This window comes from Cnephaeus nilssonii (assembly GCF_951640355.1).
Source record: "Cnephaeus nilssonii genome assembly, chromosome: 17".
Classification (NCBI taxonomy): Eukaryota; Metazoa; Chordata; class Mammalia; order Chiroptera; family Vespertilionidae; genus Cnephaeus; species Cnephaeus nilssonii.
This window is the reverse complement of record NC_137088.1, coordinates 57,495,500-57,511,411: the sequence shown is the minus strand read 5'-3', so window position 1 is coordinate 57,511,411 and position 15,912 is coordinate 57,495,500. Positions and strand designations below refer to the sequence as shown.

General features: G+C 45.7%; 1 protein-coding gene across 9 annotated transcripts in view; it reads left to right on the top strand.

Annotated features, from left to right (window-relative positions):
• The window catches only part of FOXP1 (forkhead box P1), a 559,948-nt gene that overhangs the window by 264,820 nt on the left and 279,216 nt on the right, over positions 1-15,912 (top strand). The window lies entirely within an intron of this gene.

The following is a 15,912-nucleotide window of genomic DNA, read 5'->3' as shown; positions in this document are numbered from 1 at the left end:
CGGCGTGGGCACATCCCTGTGATGTCAGCAGGAGACTGCCTGGTTCCTTGGTCTTGCTTGAAAATCAAATGAGCACTTGATTCTAAACTAGAAGTTTTCCAGGAGACTCGTGTAGCTTGATGAGTTAAAACTCAGTGAATTTTCTCAGATTCACATTTGGGAGGGGACAAAAAGCATTCTGCTTGAAGTGATTATGGACGCTACGGTTTTGTGGGGTTTTTTTTGTTGTTTTTTTTTTTTTGATTCCTCAAGTACATATCTCATCACATACAAGTTAATCTTGCCGGTCGTTTTCACATCTCATGTTTCTCAAGTGGTGTCTTCATTTTGTCTCTGAATTATGGCCACTAAGCGTTCCATGCCGAGCGGTAGGTGTGTGTCTCCGAACGGCCCGGCGGCCTGGCTGCGGGGTTTGCCAGGCCCGCGTTGGTTTGGGTCTGGCTCAGGCGCCTCGCCCCGCAGTGGGGCAGGCCTGTTGTGGGCCTTTCGTATGGCACAGATTCTTGCATCGGCTTGCTTTACATCTCACCCAGGGTGCTGGGTTCTAGAACGCCTTACAAAGGTGATGATTTGCTTTTAAACTTGCGTTTCAGCACGTTTGATTTGGGCCAAAAAATGCAGCCTGCCTCATCTCACCGCCTTTGTGGTGTGAGTGCAGCCCTAGTGGGAGCACTCAGCTGTCCTCCGCGGGGACAGTGCCCGCGGCGGCCGGGCCAGCCGTGTGCTCACCAAGTGAGAGCTCGGCTTTTGGCAAAGCTCTTCCTTTGCTGAGACTCAGTTTTCTAATCTTAACAATGAAGCTTAGTCTGTTCGCAGACTGCAGACTTGCCCGTGAGGGGCCACCGGTAAATGCCGTGTGGGCCACACTGCTGTCGGCTCCTCAGCTCAGCTCTCCTCGCCCCCGGGGCTGGGACCTGAGCTCTCAGCCCCAGCTTCTCCTGCGACACCCCGTCCATCTGACTCATCTCCTGCTGTTCGCAAAGGTTTCTAGCTGAAAAAGTGGTTGGACAGAGAGCTGTGTTGGCCCTACAGCTTCAAATAGGGCTTCATCAGGTTTTCATTGTTATTTTGCAGTCACCTGTGAGCTTGAATGATTTTCTTCTGACTTGATATCTTGACTATGACCATGCTTACACGCATGACCTGAAAATGGACATGACTGAATGTGTGCAGTGTGATTTTGCCCAATTCTATAACATTGTTCAAAGTTAAAAATATCATGAGTTACGGGAAAGTTGGGATAAAAAAAAGTTTCCTAAATTTGTTATCAGTGTTGACTAAGAGAAAAAAAATGCTTTCTTTTGAAAAAACTTACATTTTTCAATTACAATTGACATTCAATGTTATGTTACCAAAAATGTTTTCTTTATAATTACTGTCAAGAACATAATGTATTATACAATATCCTGAAAATAAGGAACCCTTCTTAAATTTCAAGAACACAGAAAAAGTGTCCTTCCGCGCCTCCTTTTGACACAGAGTGAGCTGAATAACCAATTCACATAATTTTTATTTTGCCTTGACTGCTAGGAAGCTCAGAGTAAGAGTTTGTGCTCAATCTCTGTAGTTTTTTCAATTTCAACTTTTTTGTTGATGTATTTTAAAATAAACTTGATTTTTTTCTACCCCCAGTTAGCATTTCATTATTTAACTTTTTTTTTTTACTTCTGCAATATCAATTCTATCTGAGTTTTGACTCATTAAAATTTTTTTGTTTAGAAATAAGTTAAGGTATTTGGACTCAAATAAATAATAAATGACATGAAATTTTTACCTTTTAACAAGGTCAATGATCCTTTAAAACTAATCCATACATATCTTGATCTCTTATATGTAAGGCAAAAAAAAAAGCCTTTTTATAAATATAAAATCTAGAAAAACATATATGAAGTGGATAGAATGATTATTGTTTCTTCCCAGTGAGTAGACCGTAAGCAGACATAAAAGCGTGCTGCCAGTGATGGCAAGAAACCAGCCCTGCCCTCCGCACTGCGAGGAGGATGCCGATCCCAGATGCCAGGAGCTTCTTAGTAAACGCCATGGCGGGATTTGAAATCTGGCGATCATTGACTGTCAGCAAAGATGCAGATAAATCTGCCTGCAGTCGCATGATGGGAACAACTGGCTGTGTGCATGAGAGTGGTCAGGCAAACTCAGAAAACCAGACGAAGCCATTTTTCAAATTTAGTTACAAAGGTCTGAAGAATCATAAGTACAGTCATCATACTTGGTAGTGATACTAACAATTTTTTCCAGTAGATCTGAACATTTTATAAAATGGGTCTGGTTGCCAGCATTCCTGGGAGGTAGCTGGCAGTTATTACAATCCCCACTTTACAAACTGGGCAAGTGGCCCCACAGATGAATGGTAACTCACCCAGGTCACCTAGGAAGCCCGGGCAGAAGGAAAGAGGCAGCTGGCCCTGGTCACAGTCACGGATGCCCTGCCGCGGTGGCCCTCGGTTTGGTGAGTTAATAATGCTGTGTGTATCGGCTCCTCCCTGTTTCCCACTGCCATTGGCAATTCACCCACATGCATTTTTACTTCAAATTCACCATCTTGTATTCAATTCTGAATGGCATTGGGAGTCAATGATAATAGTCAAGATCATATATATTACAATTAAATGGTTATTTTAAAACATCAGACATCTTCAGACTTCACATTTTATCTGTTGGTTCATTTTTGTAATAGTCAACTTATTTGAGAGAAAGTGAACCAATGTAAAGGAATGTGTAATCCTCGTAGCTTTTCTCCCATCCCCAATTTGAGCTACTTTTTTTTGTTTGTTAGATCAAGAAGTTATAATGCATCCTTATAGATACTACTCACTGTGTCTTACACATTGCACATTATTTCTTGGTTACAAAAAAGCTAAAATTTGCTATTTAGCCATTTAAAATGTATTCATTGGTTCTTTGGAAAGTGTATATGTATGTGATGTAAATATTTACATAATGAAAATATTCCGAGTTAAATCCATTCAAAATGACCTCTTTGCAACATTCAACATTTGAATTGTGTAACTATTAATTCATGAAGCTGTTCTGAAGACATTGGGAGACAGCGTCTCCACTGGGCTGCCATTGGCAGGAATTAGCGGGCAGTTCCTTAAGCACGGAAGCCCTCCTGCTTCTCCGACCGCCACAGCCACACACGCCAATGTGGCTGTACCAGTCAGGCAAAGACGCGGCTGGTGTAGCACAGAGCCCTAGACACCATGACCTAACTAAAACTCAAGCTCACTTCTCTCTCATAGAACAGCTGGCCGGTCTGGCTTGAGGGCGGCCTCTCCCTCTTGTGCTGTCCTCTTCGGGGCCCGTCCTTATCTACGTGGTTGAAGCACAGTGAAGTCCAAGCCAGGAATTTTTTTGAAGCAAATGAATTAAAAATTGCGCACACTATATCCATTGACATTTAATTGGAAAGAGTATGGTCATATGGTCACAAGAAGCTGCAGTGGCTGCTGGGAAAATGTCTCTATCTGGGTGGCCACAAGTGTGGGAGAATTGGAGAACAGATTTAAGGGGATAGTACAAATCAACCTGATTGGTTGAATTGCCTCAATCCAAAAATTGCATTTGTTCAGTCATTCCTTCCTTCATTCATATGCATGTACACACTACTACATGCATGCATGAGCTCCTGCTGCAGCTTTTAATTGGTGATGTGTGCCAGGTGCTGGCTCATAGCACTGTGGAGAGAGGGCACCATTCTGTCCCCAGTCCTCAGAGGCTCACATGGTAGAGAGGAAGCCAGCCATCAGGAAGGACGATGGCAAGTGCAGGAAGGGCAGGTACTGGTTGCTCTGTAATGTGCTCTCCAACAGGGAGACCAGGGCCTTGGGGCATGTAATACAGCATTAAATGGATGCTATGTTGGATTAATTTGATTTTCTTGTACCTTTCATGCCAATGCCGTTGTGAATGTTATCAGGCATGTCAATTTTTTAGTAATAGCTTTATTGAAATATAGTTCACACACAATACAGTTCGCCCATGTAAAGTGTACTGTTTAGTGTTTGTAGTACATTTACAGAGTTTGCATCCATTATCACAATGTAGTTTTAAAACATTTTATCACCCAGAAAGAGACCCGTACCCATTAGCAGCCACTCCCCCAACCCAGCCCCTGGCAACAACTAATCTATGTTCATTCTGTATAGATTTACCCATTCTGCATGTTTTACATAAATTGAATCATGCATTATGTGGTCTTTTGGGACTCACTTCTTTCACTTAGCATAATGTTTTCAAGGTTCATCCAAAGCTTTTCAATTTTTAACTGTTTTACAACCTCAAAGTTGTTAGTTCTTAGTTCTACATTTAACAAAATGGTGGCCTGAAATACTCTCACAAGGGATGGCATTGTGGGGAAATGACTGTTTCCATGTTGTTTATATTTCCATGGAACTGACTTGGTCTCTCAACAGTTAAACTTTAGAATTTAAGTGTTTGCGTTTTAAGTTAGCTGTCTTTAAACATCGTTAACCGTAAGCTGAACTAAGTTACTCTGTGAGCAAGAGCTGTCTTTCCTGTGTCACTTTCAAAGAAAAAAATTTAAATACTGATTTCCAGAGAAACATGCTCAATAGAGTTCCTTTTCAGGCATAAGTCACGTGCTGAAATGTACATGAGGCACACTTAGTAGTAAAGGCAATATTTGCCGCAATTACCAGGTAGCCATATTTTGCACAGTTGAACAATAAAAAAATATAAAACCAAATAACAAATGGTTTTATTCATTTTTTCAAAATGATGCTTTTGTTCTTCCATCTGGTCAGGTCACTAATATTCCAACTGCATAAGATTCACTTTGAGCATCTTATCAAGGAGTTCTCAGCTCAGGTGACAACTTAACAGCATAGCAGATGCAGGGATTATTGCCCCTTTTTGGTTATTCAGAAACCTCAAGAAGAAACTTGGGCCTAACTGTGCAACAACAATACTTGTTTAGGGCAGCACATCTGTGAGACCTCACCTGCACACCCTGGTTTCTACTAACATCCAGAACTTAAAAGACCACATGGCAGATTGATGAGAGGGTCCTTATTTTGGGGCCAGTTAAAAAGTTGGTCCTTTCTGCCCAGGGCTAAGTTTGGATTTGAAGTTCATGGTATCTTTTTCAAAGGCTGTTGGTGAGTGGAATTCTGTAAAAATGAAAAATGAAGATTAATCGTTATACCTCTCTTTCCTTGATCTAAGCTATTGTACCTCCATGTCAGTGGCATTGGGTTGGGAGAGAAAAATGGAAAACTTGACGTCTTTCTACTCAGTTCAAATGCACTTTTTGACGTGTGAAAAGTGTGTAGATCTCCCCTTGAGTGTTTTATGTATGTAGTGTATAATCATAGGTAATCAGATGTTTGTTAATTATCGGGCAGTGCACTGAGTTAATTTAAAGTACCTTTTAGTGGAAAGAAGCCTGGCATCATTCGCTGCACTCTGCTGACCTTGGTCCCTGATGATCATGGTCTTCAGGTCCTCCCTGCCCTTCAGGCCTCTTCTCCTGGGAAGTCTTTTCCCCTCTCCAGGTCCTGAGCACTCCCTGGAGGCCCGAGGAAGTGTCACTCATTTCAGATTACATACCTAAAGCTTATTTAGAACAGTGATTTCAAAAGTGGGCATGGGGATCCATTTGTGGGTCAGGACCTCAATTTAGTGGGTTGTGCCCAAAAGTATTTAAAGCAATTAATAAACACACAATGGAGTAGAATAAGCCTATCCTGCCAACATGGAAACCACTAGGTACATGTGGCTGTGAGCACTTGACATGTATGTGCTGTTTGTGGAAAATTCCCAAAGTGCTTCAAAGACTTTGTATGGAAAAATGAATATGAGATATTTGAATAATTATTTTTATTGGTTATGCATTGAAATGATTATATGTTGGATATATTGTGTTAAGTAAAATAACTTGGAATTAATTTCAACTGTTGTTGTTTACTTTTTTCAGTGTGGTTAGAGTTACATATGTGGCCAGTTTCTATTAGACCGCGTGCTCAGATGATGGAGAGTATAGCAGGAAATGACAGCGACAAGCAGAGCCTCTGCTCAGGCTCTGTGGGGTGGGAACTGGAGGAGAATGTAATAAATAAATATGAGGGGTAAGTGCTGTGGAGAAAATAGAGGAGGGTACAGGAGGGAAGGGGTTACCACTGCAAATAGTCAGTGACTTTGAACAAAGGGGAGCATATTGTAAGGAGAGCAAGCTGGCAAAGCCAGCCCGTGGGAAGAGGGGAAGGAAGGAAGGCCAGAAGTAGCAGGGCCAGACCGAGTCAAGCGTTGATTAAGGCTGATGGGACTTAGTCTGTCAGTGAAATGTGGAGACTTTGGTGGGCTTTGAGGTGGGACAGGATCTGACTCTGGGAGCTGTTTTACTGCTAGACTCTGGGTGGGTGAGACGGTAGGCACGAAGACCTGTTAGGAGGCCGCTGGAACAATCCAGGGAGCTGTGATGATGGCCAGGGTCAGGATGGTGGTGGAGGTGGGGAGGGTGGCTAAACTTGAAATTTATTTGAAGGTAGAGCCAAAAGATTTCTTGGTGGAGTTTGGAAGAATTGCATCGAGGATGGCTCCTGGGATTTTTGTCCTGGTGTTTGGCTTGTGGGTAGAAAGAGAAGAGTCAGGCAGAACAGGTTTCCCTTCAGGCTGTACTGGAGGGTGGGACTGCCATTCACTGGAATAGGGAAGCCTGTAGAGTGAGGGGTGAGGGGATGAAAAGAACCCACTTTCACTTGGTAAAGATGGGAAATCAGGCTTTATGCAGGACCCTCGCAGAAGGTGAAGGGCACGCTGCAGAGATTTTCAATGTGAGAGACAGATTGTGCTCAACTCTGAATATAGCATGGGAGCAACGTGAGAGCAGGGGTTGGAAAATTGTAAGAGAAAATGATCAGTGGGAAGGGGAGGGCCCAGGTTAAAGGGATCTACAGAATTCTTGATTAAGACAATCCAGGGTGGCCCTAGCTGGTTTGTCTCAGTGGATAGAGCATCGGCCCATGGACTGAAGGGTCCCAGGTTCTATTCCCATCAAAGGCACGTACCTTGGTTTGCAGGCTTGATCCCTAGTCCTGGTTGGAGCCCCTGCAGGAAGCAACCAGTCTATGTGTCTCTCTCACATTGATGTTTCTATCTCCCTCCTCCCTTCCTTGCTCTCTAAATATCAATGGGTAAATATCCTCAGGTGAGAATTAACAACCACCACCAAAAGACAGGTGCACAGGCATCAATATCCTGGGGGGGGAGGGTGGAAGACAGGAGGATAGGACTTGATCAGGTAGAGTGCGACCAGAGATGGGGGTGGGCTTCCGGTTGAGCTGAGCTGGTAGGATTCTTGCTAAGCTGGCGTTCACAAGGCAGTGCGTGTTCAGGAGCATGGCTAGCACTGGGGCAAGCTGTCACTGAGGAGGGAAGCAGCGGAGACCAGGAGGCGGGTGTAGAGGTGGGAGGTTGAGCTCTTGGTCATTCATACAGGTTGAGATGTCAGCTGAGTGTTCGGACACGTGGCTCTGGAAAAGCCCTCGGAGGGCCACGCGGGGAGGGTTTCTAAGCACGGGAGTGATGTGCACAGGCACGAGAGTGAGGAGCTCACTGAGGAAGCCAGGGTGTAGATGAAGACGAGATGGGCTGCAAGGTGTGCGTTCTGAAGCCAGCACCACTGCGAGGCTTGGGCACAGGCACCAGACGGAGGCCCATGGAAGGCAGTGCTGCGGGGTGAGCGGAGCCGCTGCCGACCCTGTTGGAGGAGGGGCATAGTCAGCGGGAAGCGATGCAGGAGTCCAGGACAGCGATGGCAGAGAACTGACTGTTGGGTTTGTCAGCACGGAAATCAGAGTCAACTGTAACAAGCGTCAAAAATATTTGAATCTCACTCTTCGAACAGATACTGGCTTTGTACTACCCGTCTGCTATGGAAATTAGGCCTTTAGAAGGATTTTTCCAGGAATAGTGCCTGTTCAGCACTCTTTTGTTAAGGTCATCACACGTGCCTCCACGCCTTGCTGCCCCACGTGGCCAGGGGTCACGGTGCAGCCTTGGAACGTGAGCAGAGAAAAACTCACTGCTATAGAAAGGGATCCTGCGCACTTTGCCCTTTTGAGTCAATCTCTCATCCGATGGTTCAGATTTTAAGTCTAAAACAACGACAGGGCAAAAGGGGGATATACTTGCATCTCTAACTTGAAATATGTTATTTTTAATTATCTGAAGTACATTACAGCTTGATGTGGTTAGCATAATCTCTAGATTAGTAAAGTATTAGTTTGTGCCTAAGCCACATGTTAGTCTATCACCTTTACCTTAGACTAATATAGGTAGTCTTCTATGGGTTCATCCATCTTTCAAATCAACTAAAAGGATCAAAGACTCTAGCTTACTCAAAAATTCTGAAACACAGTTGACTATTTTTGAGATTTCTCAGGCTGGTCCCAGATCTTCAGGCATCTCAGAATTGTAAGTGAAATAACAAAAGACATGTGTTGTTCCTTCTTGGGTAGTAAATACCATTAAGGAAGGGTTGGATGGAGGAAGACATTTCCCCTCTTTGCGAAGGGACAGTGACATGTGTGCTTCTATTTTTGGGTGTGGGACGTACCCAGCAGACAAGTGCTTTTCGTCAGATGTAGGCCCAAATGACTTCCTCAAAGGTCTATAAAATGGACTGATTTTAAAAAGGGTGGGGGGAATATTTGCCTGTTGTTTGGGTTCTGCTGCAGTGGGTATCAGCTGATATCCCAGAGCTGTGCCTCTGTTTGTTTACAATATTCCTCAAGGGCATCTGATCACCGGACCCCACCAGAGAGAGGCCCAGGGAGCCGTCTGTTGGAGCATCGTCCTGTACACCAAAAGGTTATGGGTTCAGTTCTCAGTCAGGGCATATACCCAGGTGGCAGGTTCGATCCCTGGTCCAGGAACGTGCAGGAGGCAGCTGATTGATATTGCTCTCTCTTTCTCCCTTCCTCTCTGTACAGAACCAATAAAATAAAACACCAACAACATATCCTCAGGTATAAGGATTGAATTCAAACAAGGAAGCCCAGCTAGAGTGCATGTGAAAGGTAATGGGATTTATTTTTTAGCTGTAAGATTGTTGACTCAGGTCACAACTGCAGTACAGCCATCAGCTTCCAGGGGTTTTTACTCATCGGCTACTGTAGTGTGTACAGGGATGAAACTTGCAGCATTGTTTGTGGGAGCAAAAGAAATGCAATCCCCTAAATGTCTGTCCGGAGGACAGGGGGAAACCAGTGCACATACAAAACACATATGATTGTATGTGTAGAAGTTTTTGGAAAAGAGACCAGACTCTGCTACCAGAGGTCCCTCTGGGAAGGGAAGCTGGCTTGTGGGGGTTGGAATTAATTTCCCCCGTTTCCTGTGTGTACTGTTGGGCTGTGTGTGAGTATAATGGCCTTTAGACGTAGTTGTTCCTAGATGCCAAAGAGGAAACCTCAAGGGCAGCAAGCCTGCTAAAAAAGACCGGATACTGGATTTTTGTGATCTCTCTTTTAAAGCCTCGCTCTTAGTAAATGTGAAATCAGGTGGGATAGCTGATTGATTTCAAAACCCAGTGATAAGAAACAGTTGATTCAGCCCAGATCAACCACATTCTAGCTTCAGACTACCAACTTTTGTGATTTGTCTCTTGTCAGTGCTCATTTATTAATGGACTTCCATGGTCTGTGTGTCACCTAGAACATGTTTTATTGATAGACTTCTATGGTCTGTGTGTCACCTAGAACATGTGTTATTGATAGACTTCCATGGTCTGTGTGTCACCTAGAACATGTGTTATTGATAGACTTCCATGGTCTGTGTGCCACCGAGAACATGTTTTATTGATAGACTTCCATGGTCTGTGTGTCATCTAGAACATGTGTTATTGATAGACTTCCATGGTCTGTGTGTCACCTAGAACATGTGTTATTGATAGACTTCCATGGTCTGTGTGTCATCTAGAACATGTGTTATTGATAGACTTCCATGGTCTGTGTGCCACCGAGAACATGTTTTATTGATAGACTTCCATGGTCTGTGTGTCACCGAGAACATGTTTTGATAGACTTCCATGGTCTGTGTGTCACCTAGAACATGTGTTATTGATAGACTTCCATGGTCTGTGTGCCACCGAGAACATGTTTTATTGATAGACTTCCATGGTCTGTGTGTCATCTAGAACATGTGTTATTGATAGACTTCCATGGTCTGTGTGTCACCTAGAACATGTGTTATTGATAGACTTCCATGGTCTGTGTGTCATCTAGAACATGTGTTATTGATAGACTTCCATGGTCTGTGTGTCACCTAGAACATGTGTTATTGATAGACTCCCATGGTCTGTGTGTCACCGAGAACATGTTTTGATAGACTTCCATGGTCTGTGTGTCACCGAGAACATGGTTTTAGTTGCTGCCCGTACTGGCTTAAGCAAAAAGAGACTGAATAGGTCAGGGGTAGGCCTGGCTGGCCACGATCTAATCCCTAAAGCCCCTCCTCACATTTCTCCCTCTGCTTCCTTCTCTGGTGCCCCATTCCCAGCGGGCACCTTGGTGGCAAGTGGCTCTAGAGCTCTATCCGGGCCACTTCTCAGCTCCAAGAGTCCAGACCCTCCCGCATGTGCTTTCAGGCTTGCCTTGGCCACGTGCTTCTTGGAGGACCTTGAGGGTCAGCTTTCACTCTTCTCTGTCTTCTATTTCTGTTTGTAATTCGGTTAAAACTAACAAGCCCCAAACTCCTACTGTATGCTAAGCTCTATAGGCCTGAGAACACCAAGATGAATAAAGTATTCTGCAGATCTTGGGGAGGTCACAGGGTGTTAGGAGGCAGAAAAACTAATATAGAAACCCTTTTAGGTGTGAATTATTAAACTGAGAGGATTCTAGAGAGGGTTCATCTCTCCCCAGATCTTGGCGGGAGAGTCCTCAGAGAACTGGCAGGGTGAAGCCCCTGTGGGAGCAGACTCCTTCCTGTAGACAGGCCAGAGGAGCAGGGGACGGCCTCCCCGTGGAGAAGAGCATAGGGAGCGGTTTCCATCCCCATCAAGCCCTGTTCATCAGATTCACAGCCGCCCTGCACCATCCTCTTCTCATCTTGTGCCCCTCCCCCCATCCGCCCTCCCAGGCAGCACTGTTCCACTGTGTTTCTTTGCACACATTTGGCAGGTGCATTCACTACTTTGTATCATTATTTACTTATCTCCTTTCCCTAGTTCTGTTTTTTCTTTCTTTCTTTTTGCTCATTGTCTGGGCTGCACAATTAGTGCCCTATTTTCAAGCAATAGCCCCCCCATTAGCAAAAGGGTTGCCGTTCCAAGGACAGACTTTGTCATCAGAAACTTGGTTCCCAGGTACTGAAATAATGGAGTCAGCCTAGGGCTGTATTCAAGGAAGACTGGAGGGGGGTGGGTATAGCATGAAAATATCAGCCATTTTTTTGTGCTGGAAGTACAATACCGTGGTCTTAAAGCTGAGGAAGGTAAGGAGCTTAGAGGAGGGGGAAAAGCAGCTCCATTTGTGGCTGAGGGGTAAGGAGGAAAGGAGAGGCCCGCGCCTGGCCTGGAGGTTGGAGCCCAATTCTGTTACAATGGTGGTAGGTAGAGAGCACAGCGTTGGCTGGACTTGCTCCTTCCCAGCACCTGGTTGCAGGCACGGAATTCCTGGAATCTGAGCTGGAGCGCATGGCCCGGCCGCAGCTTTTTTATCCCTCCCACCAATCTGAACCTGGCTCTTCTGAAACCAGAGGACGTGCACCTGCCGACCTGCCGTTGTACAGTGGGGAGGATTGCATACGAGAGGGTGCGAGGTGTGCCGTGCAGTGAGGCCTCTCCTTGGTCCTCATCTGCACTTAGTGAGAAGGGCGGAGACCCCTCCGGAGAGGTGCCGGGGTTTCCTTTCTGCAGGTGCTGTGTCTGCCAAGCCAAAGAGACCTTGGCCCCAGACAGGCCCGAGCTGGCAGTGCGCTCGCCACAGCTCTGGACAGTGTAACGCCAGAGGATACCAGCGTGAGCATCGGGAAGACAGCTGCGCTCTCCACTGGCCGCAGCGTCTCGTCCAGAAATGCACCGGCCGGCGCGCTAGTCAGGGCAGAGCTCTATCCCAGTCATAGAGAGCTGGCCATAGAGAAGCCTCTGTTCGCTGACTTTGCAGGGCTGTTGGCCAGTGGGAATGCAGGGCTGAGATGGGAATTTCTAGGTTGGAGGGGAGCGGGGCACTGGAGACCCTGTGAGGAGGCGAGAGAAGACGCTGGGGTGTAAGTGCTGGACACAGGCCTGGACACGTCCAGGTCTTCTCCACTGTTGTGAGACCACCTTCTGCTACTGCCCCCCTCCGCCCCCCGCAGACTGAGAAGCCCTGAGGCAAGGGCTACATCGGTTTTGCTCGCAGCTGTTGAACCTGTAGCCTCCTATGGACACTCTGGCTTAGCGCCCATAATGCAGAGACCACTGCCAAAAGCAGCTTGCCCATACTATTTTTCATTTCATTGTTTTTAAAAATTTCCCCAGTGATCTATTTATCCAGGTTTTATTCTTCATTCTCTAAAATCAGAGAGTCTATTGCACGCACAAAAAAGCATTCTTCTATGTGTATGGAACATTGGAATGTTGACAGATATAACACTGCCTTGTTCGGGGTTATTTTTAGGTGTGCGTCTTATCTTAAAGTCACTCTAAAATCCCAATGGATATAGAACCTGTCTTTTAAGGCTCTTTTAATTCCTGATTTAGAATATATAATAGGTGTTTGGCAATTATTTCCCCAGTGAGACTCTTTAGCTTTTTTAGTGCCAGAACAGTGTCTTATATTTATTCATCTCCCCTTTCAATGTTCTACACATAGTAGGTCCTGTCTTAGAGGCAGGACCGTTTTGAACAGCAGTGTTAGCAGTTCAGGCACCAGGAAATGGCGCTCCTGGATCCACGCCCGTGAAGCACATTCATGGGCGCCAGTTGCTCTCTGTAAGGCTTTCCTCTTTGCCTTCTTGGTGCGTTTTGGTCCATGAACAGGCTCTGTCTCTGGGGAAGCAGCAGACAGCTTCCGTGGTACAGATGATACAGCCACATGTGGAACCTGGCTCAGAGACCACCACCTGCACCAGTGGTCCGTCAGTAGATTCCACTCTGCATGTGGTTCTCTGGTCAAAGGAACTAGGTTTTCTTGATTTGTTAGAAAAGGGCGCATTCTGGCCAACTTTGGAATGGATGAATACATGTTTTGGATATCTTCCTGGATTGAGTTTTGGATTGCCTTTTTTTTCTGAATTTTGGAAATTCCAGATTTAAGAGTGCATTTCCTCTTAAACTGTGTTTTCAAGTGATCACACTGTATTTATAGGTAGTAATTATTACCTTTTTAATGTTTTTATTGATTTTAGAGAGGAAGGGAGGTGTAGAGAGAGAAACAGTGATCACTTGCCTCCTGCATGCACCCCATCAGGGCCGAACCCACCACCTGAGCATGTGCCCTGACCAGGAATCAAACTGGTGACCTTTTGGTGCCGAGGATGATGCACAACTGACTGAGCCACACCAGCCGAGGCCAGTAATGATTTCTTTTAAGAAGTGAAATATCTTCTCACACCTTTTTCCTAAAGTATCTAAGTCTTAAGAAGCATTCTTTAATTTTTCTCTCTCTTCTACATTTGTATCTACCCGGCAAAGACCCTCAGATGCATTTCTGTTGGAAAGGAGTAGGTGGGTGCAAGAGAATTACTACTTCATGTCTTGGACTTGTCTGATGGCATAATAATTGATTTCTTCACCCCTGCCACTTTAGAATAACACTTGATTACCCCCCCCCCCCCCCAGAAAGAGTCAAAGGTGAGGCATGGCTATCCAGGGGAATTTATTGGCCACTCTCCAGTGCGCCCAACCTTACTAATTTTCGGGGGTCTGGTCTGGGGTAATCTGTCCTGTGGGAAAACCGAAATCAGCACAGTTACATGCTGGGCCACCCCTGCCAAGACCAGGTAACAAGATAAAACGTTTATCCCTCTTAGTTGGTGTGAGAAAATGTCCATTCATTCACAGCATAAATTCTTTGCATAATATTTTTACGCTTGTTTTCCTCTGCATGTAAACCTTTACTTGGTGCCTTCTCTCTTCTGTGGTGGGATTGACTTTAGGGCCAAGGAGAATTTTGGAGATAATTCCTCCCACCCTCCTTTCCTGTGGCTGCAACAACTGCCGAGTCCCAGTGCCTCTTTGATATAAAAAAATGTTCCGAGCCACTCGCCTGCATTGCCTCCGCCTGCCTTGTCTTAGAGGCACATCATTTTTGCACATCAGTATTAACAATTCAAACACCCTGAAATGCTAATAGCACTGGTAAGCTTTTAATTCCATGGAATTTATTGCTTGCTGTATTTCCATGAATTTATAACGCTTTGATTCTTAAGAGCCCTATTTAATCAGTTTTGCCTGGCACGGAACATAATAAACAACGTGCCGGTGGAAAGTGCCACTCGGGGAGGCTGCTAACAAGGAAGTTAAATGCTCCTGCCACTAGCAGTTTCTTCGCTGTATTTTTCATGAACTGTAATGTACTTTGCTGGCTTCCGAGCAGTGCTTAAACACAGGGACCCACGTTGCGGCAGTCACCTCTCAGACGTGGCTGGTGTCTTTGCGGAAAGCACAGAAGAAAGCAGCGCTCTTAGCCTCACTTGTTCTCTCTTCTGGCTTAATGGGTTCCAATACTTTTTCATTATCTTTACCTTAATCTCTCAGCATATGATTGATGGACTGGAATGGTGAGTGATATCAGTGGGCAAAAACAATCATTAGAGGCTGTTAAGGAACATTTATTGTTTATTTCACTGCCCGTCTATAAAAGTGCACATGATGGCCCTAATAGCAAAATATCAAATTATCAAGTGCTTTAAAGCAGAAAATGTCATTTGTTTCTCAAAACTGTACCAACTTTATATAATTGCCCTTTTAATTATCCCTAGTGGCCCATGAAATTTGCAAATAGAGCATCAAAGGTTTGATTTACTTACATGTTGCACTTTGGTGAGACTCTTAATGAATATTGTTTAGTACTAATGCTGAGATGAAATTTGTAAATGTTTATAGTGAGGAGCTTGGAAATGGGGGAGACTAGCAATAAAACTGAATCGATGGAGTTGCTTAGGATGGAGCATCACGGCCATATTCTTGGACCTAACATTTTGGAAAACCCTTCTGTGGGTGGCATTGCATTAATCCGGGTCTGGATGAGCCATGTCAAGCCTAGTTTGGCAGTTTCTCTTTTCTGCCCACGTGGGCGCGCTGTCGCTTTCAGGAGGGACACTCGATTGGCTTCCGGGCAGTTTGGGACTGGGTCAGCTGCTGCTTCTGAAATCAGTCTCCAGCATGACACTCGGAACTCTATCACCAGAAGCTCGTCTTCGGATGCGATCTTTGTGGGTGGCTGCCAAGCTGACGGTGTCCTGGCTTTCCTGGGGCCCACTCCGAGTTTGCGGCCTCCTGGGACCGCGTTGTGGCCGCGCCCTTGGAGGTGGTGGGCAGCATGTGTGTCACTAAATGAAACACGGAAGCTGCGGTGAGGGGTGGGCGCCCGGGATCCTCCTGGATCGAGCCGCTGGGCGTGAGTTTCCATCTCTGTGTTCAGCGCCTTCCCAGATGCTTGTCTCACTGCAGAGGAGGCCGGTGGCTGCAGTGATAGGGGATGGCGACGGAGACCCTGGGCTCGATTGCAGGCTCTTTCTCGGGGCACAGGAAGCTCTCTGGGTTCTCGCGGGCGGAGGGGTTAAGTAATCCTGGCGGGAAGGTGGACACGGTGGACCTCACTTGTCAGGCGTCCCCGGCTGACAGCCGCCAGTGGTGACTGCCTCGTGGGTGTGGTGTGCCGACTGGCATTTTCCTGGCCTGCTGCTGAGCCTGTCACAGGCGCAGGCAGGAGCGGAGCCGAAGGC